Genomic DNA, 6,856 nt, shown 5'->3' on the forward strand with positions numbered 1-6,856 from the left:
GAGCCCCTCCAGACATGTGTTAAGATATACAGTATATACTTCTACCTCAATAAAAATGATAGAATATACAAATTTGCAAATTTAGTGACTTTTAAAAAAAAAGTTTAAAGTTTTCCTGCTGGACACAAGATGTCTCCTACTTCACTGTAAACTCCATTCTCAGTGTCTGTGCACTGGTGGCTTCAAGCTTCGTCACGCTGTATAAGTTGCATACTGGACCAGGACTGACTTCTAAACTATTTGTGATGTCACAAATCATGCTCCTAGGTACTTTGAAGATACACACCTTAAAATCAGATTTTCAGTGAGCAGAGAAACTTTCCACTTTGAGCAGATGAATGTGAAAACATCCTCCTAGTGTCAAACTCTGCACAGACAGCATTCTGCACAGTGAAGCTCAAACATACAGTTGTAGGAACAAGAAGAAAAACACATTTTTGAGTAGAGTGGGACTTTAAGCTAGCATGAGGAGGCAGAGTTGGTGACCTTTCAACTTGCTGAGCGGTTTTCTTTCTTAAGAATTTGCTCATGCAGTTTATTTACATTTACCAGGATGTTTTCCTAGTAACATTGCTGAGAATGGAATATCTAAAATAGCTAAATGAAGGGCAATCGGCCTGGATCTAGATTCTGCAAGATGTTTTTGATTAGAATCTAAACAACTTTAAGAATCTAAAGCAAGTCAAGTTGCCCTTTACTTAGCACTTCTAGATATACTTTGACTTGGATGACTGAGAGTCTTTGTAGCAGAGCTGGTCCGCCCTACAGCATACAACACAAGCTACATAGGGCCATGTAAATTTGCATGGGTGTCAACGTTTACAGCTTTGATGAGAGAATGAACAGAGCTATCTCTCAGAAAAAGAAGGGGAAAAAACACAAGAGTGAATTGTGGCAACAGGAATCAGGTAAACTTGTGTTCCCTCTAAGTTCGATGTCAGTAAATAATAACATGTACAGTACATGTGCAGTGAACCTCTGTCCTCTGTGTCTATCTCACTAACAGCACAGTGTGGCTCTCTGTCTGTACGGGTCTGCCGGGGCTGTAAAATACAACTATTTATTATGTTTGATAAACACTAACACGCAGCGGTGTTTATTAACTGCAGCTCGGTAAAGATTAGATGGCACGGGCTTTGTTCACACGCGCATGCACAAAATGTAACTCGTGCTTTCAAGCAGACAATATATGGGTGCGATGGCTCTCCTCACAGACGCACAGAACTTTTATACAAGACAATGATTATCTATTTCTCTCAGTCAAGGTTTAGTTACAGTTTTGTAGTTTGAGATTGACATTGACTATTGATTTAATATTGAATTTAAATGTTGATTAGCTGGGCATACTGGGCAATATGGATGCAGACCTCTCAATAAATAATAACCATCAAGTATTCAGTAAAGCCATAGAATAAATAGTACTTTAAAGTGTATAAAAGGAAATGTTGGGGAGCCATGATGCAGATAGCTTGAGACTTAAAGCTGCAGTCAGAGCCTAAAGGCTTGTGTTTACATTGTATAGACAAAGCTATAGTAGTTAAGCAATAAAATAAAATCTCAGTTTTTATTATTTTCTACAATGTTAATGTTAATATTCACTTTATTCAAGTACTCTTCATGGTCAGGCCCCTTCATATCTTAAAGAGCTCATAGTACCCTATTACCCCACTAGAACATTACGTTCTCTGAATGCTTGGCTACTTGTGGTTCCTATAGTCTCTAAAAGTAGAACAGGAGCCAGAGCCTTCAGTTACCAAGCTCCTCTCCTGTGGAACCAGCTTCCAGTTGTGGTTCGGGAGGCAGACACCCTCACCACATTCAAGAGTAGGCTTAAGACAATTCCTCTTTGATAAAGCTTATAGTTAGGGCTGGATCAGGTGAGTCCTGAACCATCCCTTAGTTATGCTGCTATAGGCCTAGGCTGCGTTTCATTAGTCGTTCAACGCGCCCTCGTTCACTTGCCCTCGGGGGAATCCCCGCCGGCATCATGTGGAATGTGAAGTGTCGTTACAATTGTCTGGAAAACTGAAGTGAACTTGGTGAGATGGACCCTCGGAGGGCTGAGGGAGCGAGTGAACAACGATGGTCACTCCGAGGTGGATATCACCCACAATGCATTGCAGTTTACGTCATTGCCGCTATAACGCCGAGTAAGGGCAAGTGTGTTTCATTTAAATCCCCCGCTCCTCCCCCGCCCACTTTCCCTCCACGCTCCAAGTGGCCCCGGCATGCTGTAGAAATGAGGGGAAGTGACAGGGGGAGGGGAATATAATGAAAATCCTATGCACTAGCTCCTCTCCCCTCCCTCTTTCTCACCATTCTGTCTTATGCATTTACTCTTCACTTCCCCGATTTCTTAGGTTTTGGATCCTGGTGGAGCCTCCTGCCATGGTCCTGCTTGACCCCCACTGCTAATATTACTGAAATATTATGTTATTATTATTACAATTATTATAACTACAATTACTATTATTACTATAATCACTGCTCATTGTCCCCCATCGTTGTCGTCATCGTCATCATCTTCTTCATGTTCATCATCATCAGTCACTACTATTAGTGTAGTTGTTGCTACTGTTGTTGCTGTGCACCTCTCTCTGTCTGTCTCTCTCTGTCTCTGTCTGTCTGTCTGTCTGTCTGTCTGTCTCCCTCTCTGCCTCTCTCTCTCTCTCTCTCTTTCTCACCCCTTTGGGGGCTTTTTTCCTTTTATTAGACAAGAAATAGGGAGAGAGAGAGAGAGTTAAATGATCCTCATGACCTTCACTCTCGTGCCACCCTCAAGACAAACTTCATTCTTCTCATTTTAAAAATCAATACATCAGAATGGTTTGCTCCTTTCACTGAGATCAATAACTCAATATGTCCTTTTTAAGACTTCCAGTGTTTGTTATTATCCACTCATCAAACTGAATGTGTATAAATGGTGTGAGTGAACGTGAAATGCTCCACACAGTAAACACACTAAACACCATGAATACCTCATAAAACATATTTTAATAACAAAGATATCTGTGTTTCCACATTAAATATGATAACAGCTGCATTCATTCAGAACATCAGTAACATGTTTGTCCTTCTTACATCAGCTTGAATCCGTCTCTGAGTGTACTCTAGGCCTACAGGTCAGTCGGCCAGTTGTTGTAGACCGACGGGCACATGTACTGTTTCAGCAGCAGGTTCACTCGCTCCATGTCTCCTCCCACCCCACTGTGGACAAAAACACAGTGACAGTTAAACACACACACAACTGTTCTCTTTATAACAACATACAACTTACTAACTGATGTTGTTGTACAGAAAGAAGAAACCTTTAAAGTTAAGGAACTTTAATTTGGCTTTATTGGTTTTAAAGAACCTGACCATAGTTTGGGGGCTCAGTCCATGGGTATTTGACTTGGGAACCAGAGGGTGGCCCTAACTGCTTGAGGGGCACCTGACCATGTGGCAGGCCTCCATGATAACAGCATGCTTATGGCTCCTGTGGGTGTATGTGCACGTGCAGAACAATGTTATAATCTTAGTTTTTAAAGAGTGTCCAGTGCTTTTTATTAACCTCACCTGCAGGGAGAACCAGGCGTTTGTTTGAATCAGTCAGAGACACGCCTTTAGTTCTAGTACTCTCAATTATATTCAGTCATATTTTAGTAAGAAGCCTCCCTGTTTTCTGATCCGTCCCAGTTCTCGTTCACCATGTTTACCTGTTGTCTTAATGCGTTTAGTGTAACATACATTTCCACAGCATTAATTCCATCAGTACAACAGAGCCTTCCTAACACTATTTTCATTCACTGATTCTTTAAATTTGTTTTTCTAATTGCTGTTAAGCAGAGCAGCTCAAGGGCAGAACCCCTCCAATTCCATTATACTGAATTTATCATGGATATGATAACTTCACCACCTTCTGCCTTTATTTGTTAATCTGTTAATCCCACAGCTGTTATTTGATATTTATCTTGAATGGGTAATGGAGAAAAAAAATATCTTATCTTACCTCTTTAGAAAGTATATAATAGTATTATATAAAAGTAGTATAAAAGTATGTTGTTACTACAACAACGAAAGATATTATTTGAGCGTGACATTTCTGTCATTAAAACAAATATCTGAGTGGATTTTTGTAAGATCCTTTAGTCAGTCCAAGGGAGCAGGGAGTGAATTGCTATGAATGCACAGGGATAATTAAAAGCAACCTAGATGGACATCATTTTTTTTTATCAACTTCTCTTTTCTCCTCTTCAGATTTTAGTGAATAAATCAAACTGAAACCATAAAGGTGAGAAAGTGATACACCCCCCACCCTAAGAGGAAATGAATCCCTTCAGTGTATATGTATTTTTAATCTCTGATGTTATAACTGTAACATGTATCTCAGTGTTTGTACTGCGTGTCACTGTTGCTGTGATGTGTCTGATGTGTGTGTCTCACACCTCTTCTTGACACTCTGCATGCGGCGCAGGAAGGCGCAGATGGAGCTGTGTTTGGCCTTAGATCGCAGAAACTCTGCGTATCTGTTGGAGAACTCGATATCTCCTAGTTGCCTCCTGCGGTCCAAACCTGCTGACAGCAGCTGCCTGTAACACATTCACCTCAATAATCACAACACAATACACAATATATCCATATACTCAATATATTCAATGGGTTTTTAGAGCTTTTCACATTGTTTTGACATTGTCATTTCACACAATATCAACACTAGACACTTTAAGGGGCAATTTAATGAGCTCCAGGCTCCAGAGGGGAAGTGAGGATTCATTTTCTTCACCAAAATGTTTAATCCGAACTCACCTGAGTCTGGCCTCGAGCAGAGCGTCTCCAGAGTTCATCCCTGACAGAGACCACGGTGTGTTCAGGTGTCTGATCTGAGTCAGGAAACTCTCCACCTCATCTTCATCACTGAGGTCACATGACAGGACGACACACAACATTTAAACAAATACAAACAACAATATCAGAAAAATCTGGGAGAGATGTCTTGATTCTTAGGCTGTGTCTGTGAGATGTGTGCAGGTGATGGTACCTGACAGGAAGTGATGTGGTGAGATGGAGGAGGGCCAACAGCAAGAACACCTGAGTCACACTGATGGACGGCATTGTGAGGATGATGAAGATGAGGATGATGATTTCCTGAGGAGACAAGCTGATTTTTCACTATATTGAGCAACTGTTTGTGTTTGTTTCTGTATCTCTACTTGTATTTCCCAGAAAGCTTCCATATATCTGACTTTGCACAAAATAATAGGAGATAACAAATATGGACATCAGTATGGACATAGCCTGAAGTTCAACATTCAGGCTAATTAAACAAAATGTAATGTATATGGTTTTATCTTGTTTACATGAATACTCAGTTCACATTTTTGCATCAGTGTATAATCTCCTGAATATAGGAATTGTTATTTTATCGTTACTTTATAATGACTCTTTTATATCTGCTGATGGTACATGTCACCTTCCATGGAGTCCGCCATGTTGAGCCGCCACGTTTCTACAGTAGGCCAGTCCGGACTAACCAAACACTGGCTGTAGATACGGGTGTTTACGTTTTAACGCAACTACACTACTAACTACTAAAACAGGAATCTTTCCCACCTCTACAATTCATCCCATATGACATATATTTTATATTTTTCAGTCATGTTATATGTAAAGTATTCAGTACAAGTTCATAAAACAAAGATTACTGCTATAAAAACCACAAAATTATCCATAAACCCTTTTAAATGACGTAATATTTCTGTAGCCAGACTCCAGTGGAAAGCCAGAGGATTTCAGCAGCAGAGCAGCAGTTCAATGTCACTGGTTTTGACTTTTATTACAAACCGCTGCAGTGTTTAGCTGTCCACATACTTTTGGACAATAGTGTAATTCTTAATTAAAAAAAACCCTCAACCACATATTTTTTATAACCTCACCAATATAAAGAGAAAGAAGTGAATAGAACAACATTAACTGTGTGATAATCAAGAGAAGAAGAAAGAAAGAAAATAAAGTCTACATACAAATTCCGTCTTCAGACTCACCTGGACAGATTCTGCTCAGAGACCAGATCAGACCTGCAGACTGGCTGTTGGGGTCCGGGCCGCCTCCTTAAGTACCCCCTCAGGTATCGACCCTCCGACAGACTTCCCTCTGATTTTATTGTTCTGATTATTTACCGTGTCAACATGTTGAGTGAGGGATCAGATTTTCCAGCTGGAGTGTTGGTTTGTTCGACTTCCTTAATGAGGTCTAATTACCTGTGAGAGCTCTCTGCTGTTTGTTCACATTAAATCATCCTCCCATCAATGCAGAGTATTGATCCACAAACATGAGATTATATCTCTTTATTACTGTGATTTGTGCGTGTTTGCTCTGCCACAGCTGTTCCCAGTGGCAAATTTGACCTTAGAGAATTATTAGAAGGTTTTTGTGTCTTTGCGGACCCAACTGATAGCTAAACTCATAAGCTGTTACAGTATTACTTAGATGACAGACATTATTGTTGACGTACTAAAGCATTTCTCACTTTCCTTAGAGATTTTGGGGAAATAAATCTGTCCTGCCTATCTCTGCCTTCTCTTAGTGAGGGGTAAGAGGATGACCTGAAGAAATGTAATTTCTTTATTGATTCTGTTGGTGCCAACATTGAAGTGTTGAACAACCTGAAAGGCTGTGAGGCTTATCAGTACTTCCTCAGTCATTAAATCCACCTTCTAGCACCTCTAAAGCTAAGTAATGAACATTGTATTTTATTTATTTTATATTTCTTTAATCTGTACAAAAACAAAATGTGAAAACAACAAAATGCCATTATACAGATTTTTAAAAAAGTAGTAAAACTTGTTCATTAGTAAGCTTCAGAAGTGTTGGTAGG

Source organism: Dicentrarchus labrax, unplaced genomic scaffold (genome assembly GCF_905237075.1).
Source record: "Dicentrarchus labrax unplaced genomic scaffold, dlabrax2021, whole genome shotgun sequence".
Classification (NCBI taxonomy): domain Eukaryota; kingdom Metazoa; phylum Chordata; class Actinopteri; family Moronidae; genus Dicentrarchus; species Dicentrarchus labrax.